A 24,474-nucleotide genomic window follows, 5' to 3' on the forward strand; every position below is an offset into this window, starting at 1 on the left:
GAAGGCAAGACACTTCAAGAAGAGAGAGAACATTCGCATGCTTGCTGTGGAGAAAAAAAAAAAAGGTAAGCCTTTTAAGCAGCTCAGGCCCAGGCAAGGGGAGAGAATGCCTAGAGGACCCCTGGATGTATTCTTCTAGCCCTTGTAGTGCACAGAGCATTCCTTTTTGTCAAGTTCTAAGAATAGGAGGGCAGCAATGAAAGGGTAAGAAAGGGACCCGAGAGAACATCATATCCTCCCATAAACCCCCATAAACCTCCCATAGCTGGTAGCCATCCTTTAAACCAAGTAGATGCAGCAAGAGGGTAACAGGCCCAAGGTGCCGTATTAAAACCCACACAAGGAACATCCCCCTCCAAGGAAACTATGGAGTGACCCCAAAAGGTGTGACCAGAGGCATGGTTAGATTAAGGTTGGTAGGAGAATGCCCTGTTCTTGTCAGTTAACGGTGCCTAGTGAAAGGTCACTGAAGTAAGCTGAGCTGTGTATCGTGAGAGGACTGATGTTTGACCGTTTATCACACAGTTGCTCTCTGCTCTTTGACTTTCATTATATTACAAGATTCTGCAGGTTATCTACTGTAGAAGGCTGGTGAGAAATCCAGACCCCAAATCTGAAGAAAGTATAAGTCAGAGTAAGTCACATTTTAATAGGATATGAAAATATCCCCTGCCACAAATAAAAAGGCCTGGAGCTAAGTAGATATGACCAACATTTAGAAATAAAGTAAGAACCCAAACCACACTGTGTTGGATATCACACATCGAATGCAGACATGTAATTTATGGCATACACCATTGACAGAGAGATTTATACCATGATGTTTAGGTAATGTCTGCAGTTATCATAGTGAATTATGAGTTAAAAATACAAGAAGCAAAATCGGAGAAAATTGGTAGATACAAAGGACAAATACTAGTTAAGTTTAAATTGATATTTCTGGAGAATAGAATCCAAGAAAATGAGCAAATCAACGCTATTTTGCTAAAAACAAAAGGCAATGACATGAAATAGTATCGGATCACTTAATTAAGGGCAATGCAGTTTACACATAGTTTGGATAAAAGAATGACTGTACGTAGTAATGTCTTTATTTTTAAGGAAAATGGGCAGGGGAGAATTATTTACATAGAGAACAACATCAGGCTTATGACTTTTCAAAAATTGCACCACTTGCTAGAAGAACACCCTAGAGAAGTGACTACAAATGTTCTGAGGGAAAGAGAAAGTGCATGGCTAGGGCCTTATCTAGCTACGTATAAAGAGCCCATCACATCAAATCTGTACAAGGTCGGGGACTACAGCATCTGCAAGCATCTGTGGCTCTCAAAGAGATGAGCTCCAAGAACTTAAGAACATAAATACTTGGAAATCTAAGCATAAAGTTTATATAAATATAAATACAGAGCTCCAACTGATCAAACCAAGCAGAGATAGCTGGAGGACCCAGTGAGAAAACTTACATGCTGGCAGAGTAAGTACTGTACTGTGCATCGTATTCATAAATTGTATCCTTTGAGCACAGGGAGAAGTTGGCTCTGGAAGCAGGATTGCCCTCACTCCACAGTTCAGACCCAATCTCATCTAGGTCAAGTTTTCTCAAGAATGCTTGTCTAGGAGTGGCTTGCCCCCTCGGCTCTGTGACAGGAAGAGAACAGGAAAGCAGCCCAGGAGTTAAAACATGGCACCCAGGAGAGCAACAAGAAAGTAGCCATTTCCAACATCAGTGAGTGTTGTTTGTCCCACCATTTAAAGGTGCCTGCAGCTGACTGACTCAGCTTCCCTACTCCCTTTCTGTGGAATGTTTCCAAGCTGTGGGCTGATGATGTTACCTCTCTAGTGTTATTGTTGTTCTCCTCCTCCTCCTCCTCCTCTTCCTCCTCCTCCTCCTCCCCCTCTTCCTCCTCCTCCTCTTCCTCCTCTTCCTCCTCTTCTTCCTCCTCCTCTTCCTCCCCCCTCCTCCTCTTCCTCCCTCCCTCCTCCTCCTTCTCCTCCTTCTCCTCCTTCTCCTCCTTCTATTTTAATTGGAAGCCTCTCTTGAGAGGATGCTCTACTCTGCCCAGAACCCATTCTATCAGACACTGAAGCCTTACAAAAGCTTCTACAACCACTTTCTGCTGAACATTTTTTTTTTTATTAACTTGAGTATTTCTTATATACATTTCGAGTGTTATTCCCTTTCCCGGTTTCCGGGCAAACATCCCCCTCCCCCCTCCCCTTCCTTATGGGTGTTCCCCTCCCAACCCTCCCCCCATTACCGCCCTCCCCCCATAGACTAGTTCACTGGGGGTTCAGTCTTAGCAGGACCCAGGGCTTCCCCTTCCACTGGTGCTCTTACTAGGATATTCATTGCTACCTATGGGGTCAGAGTCCAGGGTCAGTCCATGTATATTCTTTAGGTAGTGGCTTAGTCCCTGGAAGCTCTGGTTGCTTGGCATTGTTGTACTTTTGGGGTCTCGAGCCCCTTCAAGCTCTTCCAGTTCTTTCTCTGATTCCTTCAATAGGGGACCTATTCTCAGTTCAGTGGTTTGCTGCTGGCATACGCCTCTGTATTTGCTGTATTCTGGCTGTGTCTCTCAGGAGCGATCTACATCCGGCTCCTGTCGGTCTGCACTTCTTTGCTTCATCCATCTTGTCTAATTGGGTGGCTGTATATGTATGGGCCACATGTGGGGCAGGCTCTGAATGGGTGTTCCTTCAGTCTCTGTTTTAATCTTTGCCTCTCCCTTCCCTGCCAAGGGTATTCTTTTTCCTCATTTAAAGAAGGAGTGAAGCATTCACATTTTGACCATCCGTCTTGAGTTTCATTTGTTCTAGGGATCTAGGGTAATTCAAGCATTTGGGCTAAAAGCCACTTATCAATGAGTGCATACCATGTATGTCTTTCTGTGATTGGGTTAGCTCACTCAGGATGATATTTTCCAGTTCCAACCATTTGCCTACGAATTTCATAAACTCGTTGTTTTTTATAGCTGAGTAGTATTCCATTGTGTAGATGTACCACATTTTCTGTATCCATTCCTCTGTTGAAGGGCATCTGGGTTCTTTCCATTTTCTGGCTATTATAAATAAGGCTGCGATGAACATAGTGGAGCACGTGTCTCTTTTATATGTTGAGGCATCTTTTGGGTATATGCCCAAGAGAGGTATAGCTGGATCCTCAGGCAGTTCAATGTCCAATTTTCTGAGGAACCTCCAGACTGATTTCCAGAATGGTTTTACCAGTCTGCAATCCCACCAACAATGGAGGAGTGTTCCTCTTTCTCCACATCCTCGCCAGCATCTGCTGTCACCTGAGTTTTTGATCTTACCCAATCGCACTGGTGTGAGGTGAAATCTCAGGGTTGTTTTGATTTGCATTTCCCTTATGACTAAAGATGTTGAACATTTCTTTAGGTGTTTCTCAGCCATTCGGCATTCCTCAGCTGTGAATTCTTTGTTTAGCTCTGAACCCCATTTTTTAATAGGGTTATTTGTTTCCCTGCTCTGCTGAACATTTTGAGTCCCTATTTGATGATGTTTTACTGTCTTTCCGTCCACCTATCTAATTACCTGCCATATGCCATCTATATATCTCCTGGCACTTATTTTGTTTTGGCTTGCTATGTACCAACTCACTCATTCAAAACTCAAAGTATGGTGAACATAGGCCATCCTCTGAACCTTAGAGACTAAGTATGTAGAAAGGAAGTGAAAGCCAGTAGAAACACATTAACTGATAACCCAGAAGTAATAAGAGGCAGTGGTTCTGAATGCATTTGTCTAAAGCTCAAATAGAGATGATGAAACTAAATCCACCTGTAGTCCCAGCCTCAGTTTCATAGTTACATAGTGAGATAGTGAGACCCAGCCTCAGAAAAGAAAAAGAAATCATGAAAACTGTTAAAAAGTTTGAGGGTTTTGAAAAATATTCTTAAGCATCCCACTAGGATAATATAAATGTAAAACATGATTATAAAGAAACTAATCATCTTGAGAAATAGCTATTAAATGTGAACATTTTGATATAGAAATAAATGCGTTTTTAATGCACGGAATAACCAAACTAATGGTGGGTTTAATAATTGATGGGATTTTGTAGTGGTGACAAGCATTAATGATAGTTTGAAATATCAATATCACATATGACATTATATGAAAAATATCTATTAAGGTGCTGTGGAAGTTTCTATAGTTTCTAGTCTATCTTTGCAGTTGACATTTTACATTCTAGTAAGAGTTTAACAATAACGGAGATTTGATAACTCACGTTCTTAGACCACCCAAATTCTTTCTCTATAGATGCTGCAGAGTTCGTAGACTCTTAGCAAGGTTGTAAAATATATGAGACCACTCTGCCATGAGTGTTTATAGCTCGGGCTGTTTAGGTCTGGGCTGCAGCCTGTGTGCTGTGAATACTTCAGGGTAAATAATAAGTTCTGATTAACAAAGCAGTGTCCTTAAGCCTGGGAACCTATAGCATCCAGGAGACATTAACAGGCTCTTCAGAGAAACAAAAGCAGATACAAGAAACTGACTTCACAAGTCCTTCCCTCGGCTTTGCTTGAGAGACACATAAATCTGACTGTCTCCTTCCGAGTGAGGGTGTCCAATGAAAGTCAATATAGATTTATTGCTCAGAATACAACAAATAATTAGAAATAAAATTCCCTCAAGAAAGACAAGGGAGAATCAGACAAAAGGAGACTGACAGTCATCACAAAATTTTCTTTCTTGTTGTGCAAAATACTTTTGGTTGTGGATAATGTGTGTTATTCTTAAGACTAGAGAACCTGTTTTACATTAAAGTCCAGGTAGATCGTGAGAATCAGTTTTTTATTATTACTCTCTATTGCTGTTATTGTGGGGTTTTTGTTTTACTTTTGGTGGTAAAAACGTTCAACTTATTAGAATTTGGCTTTCGTGATGATTTGCATGTGCTTGGCCCAGGGAGTGGCGCTGTTAGAAGGTGTGGCCCTATTGGAGTAGGTGTGACCCTATTGGAGTAGGTGTGGCCCTATTGGAGTAGGTGTGACCCTATTGGAGTAGGTGTGTCACTGTGGGCGTGGGCTTTCCCCTCGCGCTAGCTGCCGGGAAGCCAGTACTCTGCTAAGCAGCCTTCAGATGAAGATGTAGAGCTCTCAGCTCCTCCTGCACCATGCCTGCCTGGATGCTGCCATGTTCCTGCCTTGATGATAATGGACTGAACCTCTGAACCTGTAAATGAGCCCCAATTAAATGTTGTTCTTACAAGAGTTGTCTTGGTCATGATGTCTCTTCACAGCAGTAAGACCCTAACTAAGACAGCTTTTGTATGCATGTTCTTAAGAAAGTCTTGCTGTGTAGGTTAGCCCATGCTTGCCTGTTGCTCAGCGTGGCCTACAACAATCCTCCTGCCTGAGCCTCCTAAATGCTAGAATTACAAGTGTGAGTCATCATGTATGGCTAACTCACTAGACCTCAAGGAAAGCATATTACTGTTCATGATGTGGGTGGGGCTTGTTTAATCAGTTGATGGCCTTCAGGAAAAACAGAATTCTTCAGGGGAAGTGGGGCCAGTCTCTGGCTACAACATCTGCCCTCTTGTTCATCTCCAGCTTCCCAGCCTTCTCTGAATGAAGACTTAGGATTTACCAGTCTTACAATTTTGTAAGTCAGTTCACTGAAATATTATTTTTCTTTCTGTCCTTCATTCTCTGGTGATCTCTCACTCCTTCAACTCTTTATGAAAAACTCTTCTGAATAGAGAGGGAGGCTAGCCCCAACTCACCAATGCCTTTTATAGACAGCCAAAACTGGAAGTTCTGACTGTTCTTGTCTTATTTGGGGACTGATGACGCAGTGGTCCCATTCCAGGAAGAGATGGGTTGCAGGATTTTTGGTGCTGGAGACTGAACTCAAGAGCTTTGCACATGCTAGGCAAGCCCTTGCCCCACATTGCTGCATGACCAGTCTGACACCAGCTCCTTCCCAGGTAGTTGCTATTCATGTAAATGAAGGTGGGAGTGGTAAGGCTATGCACAGCTCCTTACTGTCCCTGCATTGTTTTTAGCCACAGGAACTTGTCATCTCACCCCTGTCCCCAGTTCCCTGAAAATTTTGGCTCCTGTCTCCATTTCATTCCTCATTGTGAATGACCTCAGCTCACACAGCAGTTGCCCATCTCATGCCCCAGACACTTGTTCCCTTCCTCCTTGACATCTGATGACCATTTTATCCTCCACAGTCGCAAGTTTTATCTCAGTTCTTGCTATCAGGAGTAACTGATTTAGTTTCAAGACTTCAATTTCAAAATCCATTTATTTAACGCACCCTCTATCTTACTCTTCCAGTTCACTTGTTCTATATGTCCCTCTACTGAGGTTCTTGGAGTAGGGAGATACACTGCTTCGTCCATTAAGTTCTCACTATTCATCCATGCCTCCCATACCTAGCTGGAAGTTTTCCTTGCCCCTGGGATTGTCTTTAACCATACTGATGTCATAGCAGATGTCTTTTACTAGGTGGAGATGGGAGTATCCACTTGAACCTATCAATCCCTGAAAGAAGAGGATTTTTAAATGGCAGCCTATTCTTAGAAATGATGGTGAGGTGGAACCTTTGAATGCGGAAACAGATTTCTCAGCAGGTAAAATAAAGTCACTGTTTTCCAATTTGTCATGTTATGTGCTAATTTATATTATATTATTATATTATATTATAGATGGCAAAGACTCACCTTGACTTTATGAGTTCATCAGCTGAAGCAATCATTTGTACTCACTTGCGTTGGAAATCTTCCCTTTGTTTCATTTGTGAATAATCTCTAAAAACTCTGATCATGTTGATAAGCCAATTTCTTCAGATAACTATTCTGATTAAAATTAGTAAAATGAAATAGAACTAAAGATGTAGTTTCTCAGTCATGATAGCCATATTTCATGAGCTTCATGGTGTCAGATGGCTGATTGCTATTAATTTATGTAGCCCAGAAGATATTGCCGTTGGCACAGAGTGTTCTATAGTAAAATAGGGTCTTAGGTCTGGGATACGATCTATGACCCTTCATAGACTCTGGCTCTTGGTTTGCTTCTGCACTTCAGGTTAAGAATGACCCTTATTATGTCCCTTGTTTGCAAAGGAAAACAGACGAGTAAGTGACAAATGACACATGAAGCTTACAATACCTGATATGTTTACTGTCTAGCCTTTCACAGAAAAATGGTTGTCATATTAGAAAAGAGGGAGCTGAAATATATACTCATTTTATAATTGACATGCTACTGGTCAGTGTTGGGCTTGGACTCAGGAACAGACTGTATACTTAAGAAATTGCTATTACAAATACTGAAAAAGAAACCCTCTAAAATGCCAGCCACTAGAACTGTTTTTGATAAATAATACATTCACAGAACCCAAGGATTTCATGTTTTAGTGGAAGAGCTAGGCCTTCAAAGGCAAGCTCTAACTACAGGACTAATTAGAGGGAAAAACTACTGATGGTATTATATGCAGTTGGTGCTGGGGAAGGAGGTAAAACACATGTACACATGTAGGAGCGAAGGGAAGGGTTCAATGTGGGGTGCTGGTGTTTTAATAGCCCCTATGGAGAAAGGCCAACTGGCATAGCTTCTCAGGAGGAAGCTCTAAATGATGCATTCTTGAGGTTTAAATGCTATGCTCAGTGTTTTTTTTTTTCTTTTTTCTTTTTTTATACCTCCAGATTTAGCTTTGATACTTGTTAGGTCTGCTCAAGGCCTTAGCTTTGAAAATGGCAGTGGAAAATCAGGGTTGTTATTAAGATGGGAAATAAAAGCAGCGCCCATAAGGATATAGCTTGACTCAGTGCCTCTCAGCTCTTACATTCTGTGGGCACAGCCAGTAAGTCTTGTTGGTGGGGAAGAGTAGATGACAATTCCACCACAGCCTGGTTGTCTAGAAGGTGCAGTCCTGAAAATGTGTATTTTGTTTGAAACTGCAGTCATAAAAGCAAAAGGGCCAATTTTTCTTTATACATCTATTGAAGAGCTCAACACTGAACTTCTAGGAAACTAAACTGATCGATGCCGTCGATGTAAGAATTTCAGTATTGCAAAAGAGTACGGTGGCATCTGACAAATCTTTACTTCTGCTAGCCCTGTTTTCTGTAACTTTTTTGATCATGTCCATTTGAATAAGGCCTTAGTGGAGCTCTCTGAGATTCTAGTATTTGATTCAATGGGGACAAATCAAGTGGTCATGAACTTTTTCAGTATCCTCCATGGCTGATGCAAGATGTCAGGAGTTTTGGGTCCTTCCCTTTGCCACAGAAGAGAAGGCTTTGTCATTAGTTGAATTTGTTCAATATTTTCTTCATTTTATTTAGAAGTCTAAACTTCTTTAATCAAGAAACATCATATCCTTCAGTCAATGTCTCTATGGACCGTATATGAAGGAGGCTGTGCCAAGTTCAAAATGTTTCAGTTTATGGATGCGAGGTTTCAACCTGAATTTAAACTTTTGGTGCACGTGTTAATTTATATCTGGTGAAGAATGACTTCCATGTTTTAAAAAGAAAAAGAGGAACTTTGGTTGGAATCACATAGGAATGACTTCTCAAGAAAAAAAAAAAAAAAAACCACAGAACCTGGCCAGGGGGACATCAACAAGAAACACATGGATTAGATTGTCCTCTAAGGAAGGAAGGAAAGTTTTAAAAATTAAGAATAATAAAACTTTGGGAAAGTTTGCTGATATTTTAGAGGTCTAAGCTTTGGGGAAAAAATGAGTAAATTGAGAACATACCCTTTTTTATCTAAGCCAAATTAATCATCACTGACTTATCTACTATTACATCCGTTTCAAAGGGAAGGCAAATGAGGCAGCGGGTCCCAAATCAGACCCTGTGGGATTCGGAGTTTACATGTGATGATATGTCTTGGTCTTTTTTCCCTGTGGCAGTCGCAAATGTGTGTGACTCTTTGCTGGAGAGTCCTTGATGTGGCGATCTTGCGATCTTGCGATCTTGCGATCTTGCAAAGATCTTGCATCTTAATGAAGTTCTCCGATCTTACGACAGTCATCCCACAGAAAAGGCAAAAGAAGCACACTGGCCATCATAAAAGTGCAAAGTTTGGGCTATATATTCCCCAAAGATTATATAATATATCCTCTATATTTCACACAGTGGCATTTATCTGCATGGATTTAACATACACATATCCAAACTGAATGTGCTATCCTAGATTTAAAACAAAAACAGAGAAGGAAAGGAAGATCAGAAACAGCCGTTGCAGGTGGTTACTCTGGCCATTGTCCTCAATGACTGGAGGTGGAGACCAAGCTCTTTGGCCTCTGATGATCTCGACCCCATGGGGTGTATCAGTGGCTCTCATTGAACTGAAAGTAACTGTAGTGATTAAATGCAAAGTTCTATGACTTTATATAAGATAACCTCTTGTGTGAGCCACTACTACGATTAGCTCGACTCTAAAACCAGTCACTTATCTTTCAAAGATGACTGTGATGGCTTTTCTAGGCAACTACACCAGCCTGCAGTTTAGTCCACTTCTAACACACATTAAAAGTTGCTACCACATGCCTCTTCTTTCTTTTGCCTGGATTTTTTTTCTTAGTGCTTTCCCAAGACAGTGTTGTTAATTTATTTCACGTGCTATGCTGAACTTTCTATAGCTAAGCCTGATGCAAATGTTCTTTTTAAAAAATCAGAAGGATTTATTTATATTCCCTACAGAAAAACTCTTATGGACAGTTCCAGCAGGTCTTAATGAAACATATTCTTGTAATGTAGTCCTTTCTGTTGCTTCCCAATCACTACTTGAGCTCCCTAGAATGCCTCAGGTTTCTTGTGGGCCTCTTGATTGTACTCTGAACCCCTAGGATGTGTAACTAATAAAATTCTTCTGTTCATGTGTTTGTTTTCTCCTTTTTGTTATGTCCCAACTCACCCACATGTGGGGAAATGGACTTCCTTCTAGCTCTAGGCTCTGCTGGTGAGGAGCTGTCTTGACTATAAGGAGAAATTTTACAATGGTTGTCACCTACAGAAGGATAAGACTTGGGTTAGGACAATGGACATTCAGAGGGGATCTATAGCCGTGGTATAGTACTATCAAGCCCTGTTAATTTTCAGTGAGAAACATAGGGGAATGAAAAGCCAGAGTTAATTAGAATTGCAATATTGACAAGAGATGGGCTTTGTAGAGCCTAGGCTTTCTCTACCCATAAGGAAGAGCAGGACTCAGGATTTACAATAGGCATTTATGGATAAATTTTTCTTCAAGATTTCTTTTTTTTTAAATCTATGCTCATAAAAGATATTGTTCTGTGAGTCTCTTGTGAACTTTTTCTCATTGATTTGGAGTTACCTTAGTGGCTTGAGCAGGAGTGTATGCTGTCCTTTCTCCAACAGTTTGGACGAAATCTGCATTATTTAATTTTTCAAATTGTTTGCAGAATTTTCTAGTTGAAGCTGTCCACATTTATAACTCCCTTCTGTGCATGTAAAAAGTATGAATTCAGTTTCAATAACAGAGACAAGGCTGTTTAGAACACCTGTATCTTCTTCACTGAGCTTTGGTACCATATTTTTTTTTAAAGGAATCTGTCAAATTCATTGTTTTATTACTTATTTTCAATTGTATATCATCTTTCCTTATTAAAATTCTAACACTTCTTGGCTATGTTGATATGTCTCCGTTCTCATTCTTTTTAAAAATCTGTATTTGCATTATTTATTACTCGTGTTTGTGGGAAGGCACATGCTACAGTTCGCGTGTGGAGAACATCACTGAGTCCATTTCTTAGAGCTGTTTTTTCAATAATTATATTTCTACCCACATTACGACCTTCAGTGATATTAATGATGTTGTTTAAATGGTCATCTTTTAAGGAGACTGAAACAAGCAAGATGTGCTTCATGTTTACTGACAAATTTTACTATTTCCTGAGTATTTTTGCCTTTATGAAGAATCAAGTATCCATCTGGTGTCTTCCACTCATGCATAAAAAAATCCAGTCTTTAGGTGAGTCAGTTCAGCTCAGTTATGAAGGAAAGTACCTTTGTTCTTGTCTTTGACTTTGGGAAGGTTTCTTTGAGTGTAGAATGCTAGATTCATAAAGACTATTTTGTTTTCATGACATCAGTTATATCTAATGGATCATCTGTGTTTGGTTGAATTAAAGGGTTTGATTTTTGGTTATGATATCCCTCGCTGAGGATTTTGTTTTTTAGGGGGACTCATTGGCTGTTTTGTATCTGTATGTTTGTGGTTTTCTTCTGATTCATAAATTTCTGTCAGCAAATTCTTAGATCTATGTCTTCTCCACTTCTAACTCCTTCAAGGGCTCTAAGTCTGCATGTGGCGCTCAGTGTGTGATGGTGTCCTACAGAAAAGTGGTGTAGCCCACTCACTTGTCTCCTCATGGATAAATTATTATCTAATTCAGCAATAGTTTCCTTTGCAATGTCTAATTTGCGGTTATAATTTCATGTAAAAAACACAGCCTTTTCTGTCTTTCATTTTTATTTTACAACTAACCCCAATCCAATCATTTATATCATTCTTTGTTTTATGATTTTCCTGGTTTTGGATCATATTTTTCAGTTTTAATTTTTTTATTTTTGTTTTTCTGTTTTTTTTTTTTTAAATGACAGGTTAATTTCTGCTCAGATTAAAAAAAATCCTGAATTTCTTTTTATTTTTTTTCAGGTGCTGTTGTCTTCTTTATTATTTCTTTAAACATTTCTGGGACCTGTTTGGAGTCTAGTCATCTAGAATTAGTTTGATCCATTTGAAACTCGCTTTTGATCCTAGTCACAATAGCTCAGGAAAGCCTTCAGCCTGCTGTAAACTTGCTCGATTTCCAAGGCTTTATCATCTGATAAACCCTGTTACTGAGGACTCACCAGGATGCCCAGGACGTCCTGCTTGCTCTGTGTGCTAAGTCGTGTTTCCTGTAGGGCAGTAGGAATCAAAACAGCTGGTGAGTGTGTATCCTGTGAACTTCTTTTTATCAAGTAGCACTTGTTTGTGGTTAAGCATGACCTAATCACATACAAATGTGTGTGATAAACTCAAATCGAGGGACGTGAGACTCTAAAACTATTTAGCTTGTATCCTTTAAGATGATAGGTTCCTGAGCTAGGTGTGGTAGCACACACCTGTAGCCTCATAACTTCCATGACTGAGGCAGGACTGTGAGTTTGAAGCTAGGCTGGGCTACATTAACGAGTCAGAGGTTACCTCAGGCAACATGGCAAGACCCTGTCTTCCAAGACAATAAGTGAAATACTTAAAGAAAACTGAGCGAAGGTTCGGATTAAAAGATAGCAAAGATACAAGAAGACTACAGACAAGCTGTAAAAGATCTGGTGTTGGAGTTGGGGCAGAGGGTTGACGCGATAAAATGGAAATAATGTAGTGGGTTTCCGGATTTTGATGGTTATGCTGTGGTGTTCCTAACTTTTAGGAAACACAGGCTGAGCTGTTCATGTTTAATTGATTGCCATCCGTGCAACTTTAATAAGTTTAAAAAGTAACGCACGCACGCACGCACGCACGCACGCACGCACACATGCACGCACGCACAATCACACCCTGAGCCAGCAAATGATAATAGCAACTGAGCAAGATACAAATCATGTCTGATCCTGGAGGAAAAACATGCAGAACTTATTTATATCATCCTTGAGACTTAACAAGTGATGAGTCAGCACCAACACACCGGCTTGGGCTTCTTACTTCCCGGTGACTGTACCTGCTTAGGCTCTGAGAGAGCTGATGGGTTCCGTTTAAGTAGAGAGATAGCACAATGATTTCATTTCTCTGCTGGTAGCTTCCCCTCTCTCAGTTAGCTCCGACTCAGTGTCAGCAGCTCTCTGGTGCCAGGATGACATGGGGGTAGCTTATCTTTGTCAGTCAACAAGCAAGTTTGCTACATGCCCACATGCCTGCATGCCAGTCTCTATTATGTATGCCTGAAACTGACACCGAAAGCAATGACGCCCTGGAGAAAGCACCCCCTTCCCCCTCGAGTCATTCATCATGAGTTTTAGCAGTAGAATGTTCCCAAGCTCTCGGTGCCGCCTCATGAAACCGGAGCTGACTTCTTGCTAAATTCCAGCATTAGACATGGTTCTATTGTCACAGCGCTTTTTTGTTTTTTGTTTGTTTAATAAAATTTTTCTCATGACTGTAACAATTTATTTGGGGTGTGGAGGTGGTAGAATTCAGAACTCAAGAGGGAAGTGGAGATTTTCTTACTCCTTTACAGATGATCACTGGCTGTATTAATGGAGAAGAAAATGTCTTATGAGGGTAGTGACCAAGTCAGTCAAGCAGAAACAATACGGGTAGGGTTACAGGAGAATGAAAACATTTTGATGGGGGGGGTGTTTGCGTGCATTTGTGTATGTATGTAGGGGGTGGGGGGAGAGAAATGAAACGTATGACGAGCAACACTAAGTCCTGCAAGTTTTGTTCTCTTAGCTCTGGTTGTGGACGGTCCTAGAGCTTTTGCAATGTTTGCTTGTTCTGGGAGAATGCAACTGAGTTCAGTGTCTGGCAGGGTGATTAATGGGGATGTTGTTGCTGCTATAAGGAGATGCCACTTCCTTCCACAGGTCCTTGATATCCGCCAGCACCTGCGTCGTTACAGGGAATGCTATCTCATAATTAGTAAATGGAGCTGCTTGGCATACCTCAGTGAGTGTCTGGGCTGAAGGTGGTACTTAGCAGGGCAGGAATCTGAGCTGTAAGAACAGTGCTCCTGAGCTGGATCCTTTAATCAGTTTCAATATGGCCTGGGTCAGAATCACTGACCATTAACCTCCGGAGATCGTTCCATGAAAGTTGTCCTTTCTTCAGCAAATCAGTGTCACTTTTAGGAATATGGGAACTGGTTCTGGGTGAGTTGAGGATTAATGATTCATAGAGCTGGCCCTAAATGCCATGACTCTTTTGTGCTATATCTTCCCTTCTGCAGCATTTCTTCCTGTTACAGTTAGCCCATTCTAAATCTTATCTTAGTCTTAGGATTAGTTCTGGGAGGAAAAGGGTTGAAGACAGGTGATAAACTATGACCAAGCTGAGTTAAGTAGTCTTGGGTCAATAGATAAAAGCTCTATAAGCATCACACCGATTTATTTGATCTGATGTAGAGGCTTGTAGTGAAAGAAAAGTGGTCCCCAGGGCAAACGGATGATGGATTTACAAAGGTAGTAAGATTCGTGTTCTTTTCATGACGTTAATGCTACCTCTATTCCTTCTGCAAAACTCTGTATTCTAATTTTACATTTCCTTCATTAGAATCTTGGCTACCCTATATACCAGGCACTGGACTAAGTAAACTAATATGATTTCTACTTCAACAAAACCCACAAGGTAATGTGGATATCAATATAAGGTGTGAAAGACAAAATAGCATTATGAAGTTTGATAGGCTTAAGGAAAGAAAGCATGTATGATGGTGTGATGCAAATACACGTGCACTGAGCTGGTTATTCTTTCTGATTTGTTAGGGAGGGGGGTCTATGAGCAGCTGGCATTGAGTCACAAGCCCGTAGAATGAGAAGAGAGATGCCATGAGAAGGTATGGTCTCTGTATATCCCTTTGAAAAAAGTGACTCACAGGGCCAACCATTCTGAGGTGAGGAAGAGATAGATGGTCTGTTAACAGAAAAGAAACGAGACCATGTTGGGAAAGGACTGAGGAGAGAGAGAGAGAGAGAGAGAGAGAGAGAGAGAGAGAGAGAGAGAGGGAGGAGAGAGAGAGAGGCCTGGGAAGTAATTGCAATATGAGCCATAACAAGACCAGGCAAGGCCCTCATGGAGTTGGCTGCTCTGCCAATGCTAAAGGCGGGAGGCACTAGGCACACCACTGTCTTGCACAGATTTCCGCTGGCTTCCAAGGTTCAGTTTGCTGTTGCTTTAACATCCTAAGTATTGCCTGAGTTGGTTTGGACTCTCAATTATAGATCCTCTTGCACTTAAGATAAACTGCGACTATCTCCTAGGAAGATTCTAGACCATCCACTTGTAGCGTATCTAGTAGCAATTACCGTTGCATTCCCAGAAGCTTTTCATTTCCTTTCACTCTCTCTGGTCCTGTCATGGAGCTCCCTGGATGAGGATGATGCAGACGACACTCTTGCATCTTCTGCTTTGCACTTTGACAAACACAATGGTTGCTGGTCTGTACACTTCCCATGGATCAGGCAGCTTTAGCCTCCATGTCCTTCCACATCTTTTGCCGTGGCCGTTTGTTCTTGTTAGCATGCCTTTTCCCATAGGTCACTTATTTGACATCCTTCAAAATCCAATGTATTGTCAACTTTGTTTTGAAGATTTGCTTGTTCTGAGTTGTTTTATCTCCAAGTAATTCTGTTTCTTATATGTTTCCTTAGATTTAATAATTAATACACGAGTCATATATATGCAACATATTCCTCTATAAATATATTAGCATATAGGTACCATTAACCAGTTAACTCACATTGGTATCATCAGTGGTTGGTTGGTCTATTACAAGGTAGATTTTCAAACATCCCAAACACAACGGGATTGTACTTTGGTTGATTAAGTGCTTGTCTCTTATGTGCAAGGCCCTGGGCACAATCCCCTGCGGCTCACACAACCACACTTCTTGCCTAATCCCTATAATTCTAGAACTTTGGAGGTGGAGTTAGGGGGATCAGAAGCTCAGGGTTATCTTCATCTAGGAGTTCCTCTACTTAGGATATGCGATATTCTGTCTGAAGTAAAAGAAGCAGGCATGTGAGGGTTGCCATGGGATTGCTCAGAGGGAAGAAGTACTCGACGCCGAGCCTCAGAAGCTACATTCAATCCTCAGGACGCACAATGCGGAGGAAGAGAACCAGCTTCGACAAATTGTTTTCTGACCTCCATGCAAGTGCAGTGTGTGAGCAAGAGTGTGGGTATATATGTGTGTGTGTATGTGTGTGTATTGTGTACAGCACATATAAACACACACACACACACACACAAACACACACACCACATAAATATAATACAAAAGGAAAAAAAACCTAAGTAAATTGAATACTTGATAGACATTCATGTTCTACACATTACACGTTTAGCACCACACAGCAATTCAATTGATCTGTTAATGAGTCACTGGTTTTCTCCAGGGCCTCAGTGGATTCCACATAGTATAATACTCAGTGGTTGCATACTGCACAGTACAACAGTGGCTGAGTGATTATATAGGTTTTATTCCTAATGCTCTCCATCTATCAACTCAGTCTGGGGTTGGCCCTTAAGTCAATCCCATAAGGTGGTCCTAGAAAGAGGACTCTTATTTGACAGGTCAGGAAACAGAGTTGGGTTCAAGAGTGATTTGTGCAAAATTTCCCAAACTAGTAGATGTTAGAACAGGTACAAACTGAGTCTGATGGACTTTAAGGCTTTCAAGTGTCCTGCTGAGAGTTCTCTACTGTGTAGGGGCTGGTAAATGTGACCTTGATAGGGGCACTGTTCCCATTTTCTTTCTGATGTAGGCAATCTTCAAGCCACTTTAAGGGGGGTAATTATCTTTTTCATTTGTTTTATGATAATCCCACCCTGGATGAGGTGAAGTCCAAATTTGTGAGTGTTTAGGATAAGTTCTAGAATATTCTTTCTAAGAAAAGTATGTTGACTTATAAGGACTCCTATATCTGCTAAGATCATCAGAAAATCTAGATACAACATAGGAAAAAGGGCTGATTGGACCATCCAGAGCGTCAGAATGCTGGAGGGCAGGAAAGGGGGGTTGGGTTGGAAGAGAGAGGGTAAATGGCTCACAGTAAAATGTAACGGATTTTAAATCCAACGGCTTTGGAAAAGGCATAACTCAGTATTGGGGCATGATTCTATTTAGCTGGTACAGATTTAACATCATGCCTGTGCAATGTAATCCTGTGGTAGAGACATATCTCAAGTTACATACCTCATAGAAATGTCCCTGCAGCCCTGCAGATCAGTCACCATGGGAGGCACCTCATAAACAGTATACTGCCAAGCTGGGTATGGGTTGGTCAGAATCATGGTTGTCGTTTTGTCTTCTTAGGCCAGTTGTCCTCGGGCTGAGAAGAGGCAGCTGAGTGTCCTGAGGTATTTCAGTGAGACATGAGAGTTTCCAGTAACTCATAATCTAAGGAGGGGGGAGCCACTGGGAAGTGAATGGTGGAAAGATAAGAGAGACCCTGAAAACTGAATGTGAGCCAATGCGTAGGGATGCCCTGCCTGGATCTTTGTGTAGGGACGTCCTGCCTGAATCTTGAACTGTTTCTATGCTCAAGTCTTTAATTTGATTCCTCTCCTCCAGCAGCCAACAGTCATTTCAAACCTTCTTCCTACTTTAATTCTTTTTCTAAATTAACTTATTTTGTCATATATTGCATCCCCTCCCTCTCTCTGCTCCCTTCCTCATCCTTCCCTTCCTATTCACTCCTCCCCCATTTCCCTTCAAAAGAAAAAAAAAGGACAGGCCTCCCAGGGATATCAAACATATATAGCATAGCAAGTTGCAATAAGATTAGGCATCCCCCTCCCCCCACACCTCATATTAAGGCTGGATGAGGCAACCCAGTAAGAGGACAAGGGTCCCAAGAGCAGGTGAAAGTATCAGAAACAGCGTCTGCTTCCTCTGTTCGGAGTCTCACAAAAACACCAGGCTATACAACTATAACATATACAGAGGGCCTATGTTAGACTAGGCTCCCTGATTCAATCTTAGTAATCCCCTGTGAATCCAGATTTATTGATTCAGTGGGATTTTTGTGTTGCCCTTGACCCCTGTGGCTCCCACAATCTTTCCTCCTTGCTTTTAGCTGTCTAATTTTGGCTGCAGATCTCTGCATTTGTTTCCATCAGTTGTTGGATGAAGCCTCTCTGATGACAAGTTGGTTATCCACCCATCTATGAGTACATCAGAATATTATTAGACATCTATTTTGTTCTCGCAGTTGTGTTTGGTTCTTTCCTAGGTCTCTGGGCAAGCTGACCTCTGGTTTCTGGTCTTTCAGGCAGTGTCAGGAGTAGGCGTCCTCTCACGACATAGGTTCTAAGCTGGGCCAATCACTGGTTAAACATTCCTATAATTTCCATTCTATCTTTACCCTAGCACATCATGGTTTTATTTTTTTAATTTACTTATTTATTTGATATTTTCCAAGGCTTTACCTACTTACCTTTTTATTGGATATTTTTTATTTACATTTCAAATATTGTCTCCTTTTCCCCACCAAACCACCCACCCCTTCCTTGCCCTGACATTCCACTACATTCTTGGCAGGATCAAGGGCTAATGCTCCCTCTGGTGCCCAACAAGGCCATCCTCTGCTACATATGCAGCTGGAGCCATGGGTCTGTCCATGCCAGCACATCAAGTTAACACAACATATTATAGGTTCTGTGGCTGGGTTGGTGTCCCAGATCATTCACTGGAAATGTTACCTGGTTATAGGTTATGACTAGACCCTCCTATATACAAACAGCAAATTGGCTGAGAAGGAAAACAGGGAAAGAATATCCTTCACAATAGCACCAAATAATAAAAAAAATCCTTTGGGGTAACTCTAACTAAACAAATGAAAGAACTATAAGACAAAAAGTTCAAATCTTTAAAGAAAGAAGGTGAAGAAGATACCAGAAGTTGGAAAGACCTCCTATGCTCATGGATTGGTAGAGCTAACATAGTAAAAATAGCCATTCTATCAAAAGAAATGTACAGACTCAATGCAATACTCATCAAAAATCCAACACAATTCTTTACAGGAAGGACAATGTTCAACTTGATAGCCAAAACAATCCTGTACAATAAAAGAACTTCCAGGGGTATCACCATCCTTGACTTCAAGAGTAACAGTAATAAAAGCTGCATGATTTTGACATAAAAATCAACAGGTTGATCAATGGAATAGAATTGAAGTCCCAGACATAAACCCACACACCACTGAACACCTGATTTCCTTTATAAGAAGCCAAAATTATACAATACAAAAAGAAAAGCACCTTCAACAAACAGTGCTGGTATAACTGGTTATCTGCAAGGAGAAAAACGTAGAGATCCATAACAATTACCTTGAACAACACGTTCAAGACCTTACCATAAAACCAAGTACACTGAACATGATAGAAGAGAAGGTAAGAAATAGCCTTGAACACATTTTCACAGGATATATCTTCCTGAACAGAACACCAATAGTACAGGGACTAAGATCAATAATTGATAAATGGGACCTCATGAAACTAAAAAGCTTCTGTAAGGCAAAGAATATGTTCAAAAAGACAAAATGGCAGCTTACATAGTAGGAAAAGATATTCACAAACTCTACATCTGAAAGGGTGCTGATACTCAAAATATATAAAGAACTCAAGAAACTAGACATTAATAAATCAAATAATCCAATTAAAATGGGGTGTAGAGCTAAACAGAGAATTCTCAACAGAGGACTCAAATAGTTGAGCACTTGAAGAAATGTTCAACATCTCCAGCATCAAAATGACTCTGAGAGTCCATCTTATGCCTCCTTTACTTCTTGACTTGCTTCTGCTTTGGCTGTCACACTCAGTGTTATTCCACAGTTTACAGACACCTATACACACTTCCCTGCAGGTCTAAGGGATAAATATTTCTACTATCCCCATATTATATTTGGAGAAACTGAAGCTCAGAGAAACCAAATGATTTGACCAAAGGCCACATTCTAAAGATTATCATTGACAAGAAAGAATTAAACATTTTTTAATGCCAATACTTGGCACTTCCTCTTTCCTGGATGACCTCTCTGTCTCAGTGATGACTAAGCAAAGTATTTCAAACTCCCTTGTGGAACTAAACCAGCCCTGGCTTCTATAAGAGATGAGAAGTTACAAGAAGTCACAAGAAGGAAAAGGAGGAGAAAGAGGAGGAGGAAGAAGGAGGAGGGGAGAAGGAACAGCAGCAGCAACAACAATAATATAAAAAGCTGTCTACTTAGAAACCAAACATTTTCTAGAAGAACATATGGAAATAACATGCACAATAAATATTATTGGTTTTATTCTGATGCTTTAATCAGTTCTTTTTGGCTAATTGTATTTGTTTCGAATACCACACCACTGATATTTCCCAAAAAGAAGGTATTATTTAATATGGCCATGTAACTTTAAAAATGGCTTAAAATATTCAAAGTAGAGTTTATAGTTGTTTGCTTTGGAATTTTTGATACTTGCATTGCCTATTCTACAAACCATAATATTTTTTAAATAATTTTTCCTTCATGGAAGCTCGGAGCAAAGGTTATAAAATAAAATAGTTTCTGTTATATTATTTCTTATACTACACATAAATATTTCATTGCAAATAAGTTGATAGCTAGTATCCTATCACCTTAGTGAAACACATCCTGCTTTCATACATTTTATTAAAATATTATCATACACATTGTATTTAGCTATTCTCTTTTTTGTCAGAACTACATATTGTAAAACATATGCGCTCCCTGTTTCATTCAATTCTGTTCCAGAATATAATTTATAAAATACAATACTAGCTCAGTCAAAGATTTACCACAAGACTAGACTCTTTGTGCTCTTTTTCTAGAACTGAAGATGATTCCAGGGATTCATAGTGCTCAGCCACTGAGACATATCTCAAAAATACTCTGAAATACAGTTATAAAATTTCGAAGTTATATCTCAATGCTAATTGTTTAAACTGCTTAATTTCCTCTTAATTATACAGGAGCATACATTTTATTACATTCTAGGGTTTTTTTTTTCTTTTGTTCCAGAGCTGGGGACCGAACCCAGGGCCTTGCACTCCCTAAGCAAGCGCTCTACCACTGAGCTAAATCCCCAACCCCTACATTCTAGTTTTTAGGCTTTACTTTAAATGGAAGTTAATGAAAGCAAAAGGAAAGGATGTCTTTTAAGATCCACTGACTTTTTGACTAAAGCTTTCATAAGGATTTTGGGAAAATGCAGACAAATCAGATACAAAACAAAGTAATTGGGTACACCTAGGTTGATTTACATTGCTGCTGAATATTTATACAACCCTATTACTTTCCAGTGAGAGGAAAATACAATAAGCGAGTTGGTATGGGATGAGCACATGAACAATGGTACTTCCAACTCTGTCACATTTAATTTTTATTCAACACTAGTGTCACCAAACAAAATTCCCTGGTCATTTTGTACATAAAATTGTGGTAAATGTTGACATTGGATCTTCTGTTTTAAAGTTTGTGGGTGACCTTAGCTGAGATACCCAACATTGGGGATATGCTATGGAACCTGCAGAGACCACCTCTAGTATTTAGATAAGACCCCTGGTAGAGGGATGGGGACATGAGCCCACCTTCAATGTTTTGTCCCCAAATTGTTCCTGTCTAAAAGAAATGCAGTGACAAGGTGGAACAGAGACTGAACAAATGGCCAACCTGGTCTGTCCAACCTGGGATCCATCCTATGGGTGGACACCAATCCCTGACACTATTACTGATGCTATGTTGTGCTTCCACACAGGAACCTAGCATAGCTGTCCTCTGAGAGGCTCTGCCAGCAGCTGACTGAGACACATGTGGACACCTACAGCCAACCACTCACTGTACTAAGGTTGAGGACCCTTAAGGAAGAGATGCGGATGGTAACCCTATAGGAAAGCCAGTAATGTCAACTAACCTAGACCCCTGGAAGCTTCCAGAGACTAAGGACCAGCCAAAGACATACATGGGCTGCTCCACAGCCCCCAGTGCATAGGTAGCAGGGGACGGCCTTGTCTGGTTTCAGTGGGAGAAGATGTACTTAATCCTGTAGGGACTTGATGCTCCAGGGAGGGGGCAGTGCCCAGAATGGGGCACCGTCTCAGAGGCAAGGGGGAAAGGGATGAGGGAAAAACTCTGGGAGTGGGGAGACAGAGGAGCCAATATTTGAGATGTAAATAAACAGATTAATTAACTAAAATTAATTAATTAATTAATTAATGATAAAGGAAGTTGGGACAAAAAGAAGAAATAATTTTAGACTCAGGTTATGAAATAGTACAGTGTTTTATGTCCATTTCTCCCCAACTCCCCTGGTGGAAATGCCTCAGACAGCTGTAGTACAATATTAATAGAAGGTAATTGACATGAACACACTATACTAGACATGGTCTGAATGTTTCTGGTGAGGTATGGACACATAGATATTTCCTTCAGATGGGGTACCAATAGCAGATCAAACTCACAGTTCTGTCCAGTCTAACTTAGTAAATCCCCAAGTTTATTAATCTCCCTTACAGGAACACAGGTGAGGGATTGTTACAAGATCATAGAGCCGACTCCCTGAAAAGTCTCAGCCTAGCCCAAATCATAGCGTGTTCATAACTCAACTTCATACTGTATGCAAAAGGGAACCCAAATCAGGTTTTGAAAGCCCTAAATATGACTGTATTAGTTACTTTGCTGTTGTTGTGATAAGATGCTGTGCTCAAAATAAACTTGTGGGCAAAAATTTTATATGAAGAGGCATGGCCACAAACAGGAGCAGAGGCTCAGGGATCACATCTCAACCACAAAAGAGCAGTGGGAAGACTGGAAGTGGCATGAGGCTATAAACTATAAAAGCCCTCCTACGATGATATGATCCCTCCATCAAGGTGAAGCCTTTAAGCAGTGTCACCAACTGGGACCAAGTGTTCAAATGCAGGTGCCTAGGTAACACATTTCTCATAGGACTTCACAGAGACTGAACCCCTAATCAGAAAACATGCATGGAACTGACCTAGGCCCTCTACACATATGTAACAGTTGTGCTGCTTGGTCTTCATGTGGAACACCTAACAGTGGGAACAGGGGTTGTCTCTGACTTTGTTGGCTGTCTTTGGACCTCTCTCCCCTAACCTGGTTGCCCTTTCTGGGGTCAATAAGAGAAGATGCACCTAGTTTTACTGCAACTTGACATGCCAAGGCAATGGAGATTTCCCCATTTCTGCAAAGAAAGGGAGGAGGAGTGGATGCAGGGGAAGAGGGAGGGACTAGGAGGGGAGAGGGAGAGGAAGCGGCAATCAGAATGTAAAGCAAATAAATAATTAATAGAAAGGGGGAAAGTCTTCATGACATTGGTGGGCATTGCTCAAGCATAAGGCCCAGGGTTCAAATTCCCAGCACTGCATAAGATTGGTGAGGGCATATAAATAAGCCCAGCACTGGTGACTTAGAGGAGGATCCAGAGAGGAGGATCCCCAGAGCTCCCTGGACAGCCAGTTTATCAGAATCAGGGAGCTTGAGCTCACTGGGAGTGCCTGTCTCAGAAAATAGAATGTGGAGAGCAGTATGAGTATATGAGTACTCTATCTGTATGTACACCTGCGTGCCAAAAGAGGGCATCAGATCCCATTACAGATGGTTGTGAGCCCCCATGTGGTTGCTGGGAATTGAACTCAGGACCTCTGGAAGAGCAGCCAGTGATCTTAACCGCTGAGCTACCTCTCCAGCACCAGTGCTGATACTCTTAATAAATGTTTGTAATTCCTTCTTAGTACTAACATACATCCAGCCAGAAATGGCAACATTTCCCCCCTACTCTGTTTCAATCCAAAATTTGCTAAGGATAGCCTGCGGATTTCCTCCAAAGCAGAAGTTACTAAAGATGAATCACAATGGATAATCCTTATTTTCTGTCTAATGTAAGGTCAATGCTGATGTCATCGACAAGAGAGTTTCCCTTGTTAACATGAGGCTCACACTTAGCTTTTTGTTCTGTTTCCTAGTCATATCACTCTAAGTCTGGCTTACAAACACTGTCACAGGTGACAGATGTATGTTCACGACACGTGACATGGAATTGGAGTTTGTAGCAGAATGAGACACCCTGCCTGTATGAGTTTATACTCAACCTTTAAGACAACATTCCAGCGATACCTACTCTATCTGTAAACCTGAATTCTACCTACAGTCAGTTTAAGCGTTCTACAATTAAATCCATTATGCTCCAGAAAATTCTTTTCTGTGATTTTACTCAAGGAGATTTGAAGATAATGCAGAATAGACAGATAGTTCTTTTTTTCATTTTTAAACAACATCATCAAAAACACCAAACAGTATTTTTCTCAATGAAAATAGCTGTTTTTTATTCCTCTGTGGTCTGATGTGCTCAGAATCTTAGATCTAGGCTAAATGTTGAGCCTAATTTCCCGTGTAGGAACCTCTTCTGCTATATGCCTCTATACTGTCAGAGTCCTGGCCTTCTCACAACACCTAATTAAGGAGGACTTCACAAGAAAGACAATGGAGAAAGCAAGCAGTTATTTTCAATTACCAGAAGACAGAATATGTACACGTAAAGGGGGGAAGAAACAAGTCAAGAGCCATTCAGAAGTCTAGTGTCATACAATTGGGAGCATTTAACTAGGATTGTCTAAGTGACTGGCAGTGGTAGACATTAGGGAAAACTACAGTATAAAGACTCCTGGAGGCCTTATATACTCACCCCTAGAAAATATTCACAGTCTTAGAAAAGATCAGTTAAGTCAGGAATCTGA

The 24,474-nt window shown here is 40.8% G+C and overlaps 1 long non-coding RNA gene across 1 annotated transcript; it reads left to right on the forward strand.

Annotated features, from left to right (window-relative positions):
- The first annotated feature begins 5,521 nt into the window (after positions 1-5,521).
- Positions 5,522-13,156, forward strand: LOC147997085 (uncharacterized). Its single transcript, XR_015653128.1, has 4 exons — positions 5,522-5,628; positions 6,483-6,607; positions 10,850-10,982; positions 11,670-13,156. It is a non-coding gene; the product is annotated as an uncharacterized LOC147997085 (long non-coding RNA).
- Positions 13,157-24,474: the final 11,318 nt, after the last annotated feature.

This window comes from Rattus norvegicus, chromosome 1 (assembly GCF_021556685.1).
Source record: "Rattus norvegicus strain SHRSP/BbbUtx chromosome 1, alternate assembly SHRSP_T2T, whole genome shotgun sequence".
Lineage (NCBI taxonomy): Eukaryota > Metazoa > Chordata > Mammalia > Rodentia > Muridae > Rattus > Rattus norvegicus.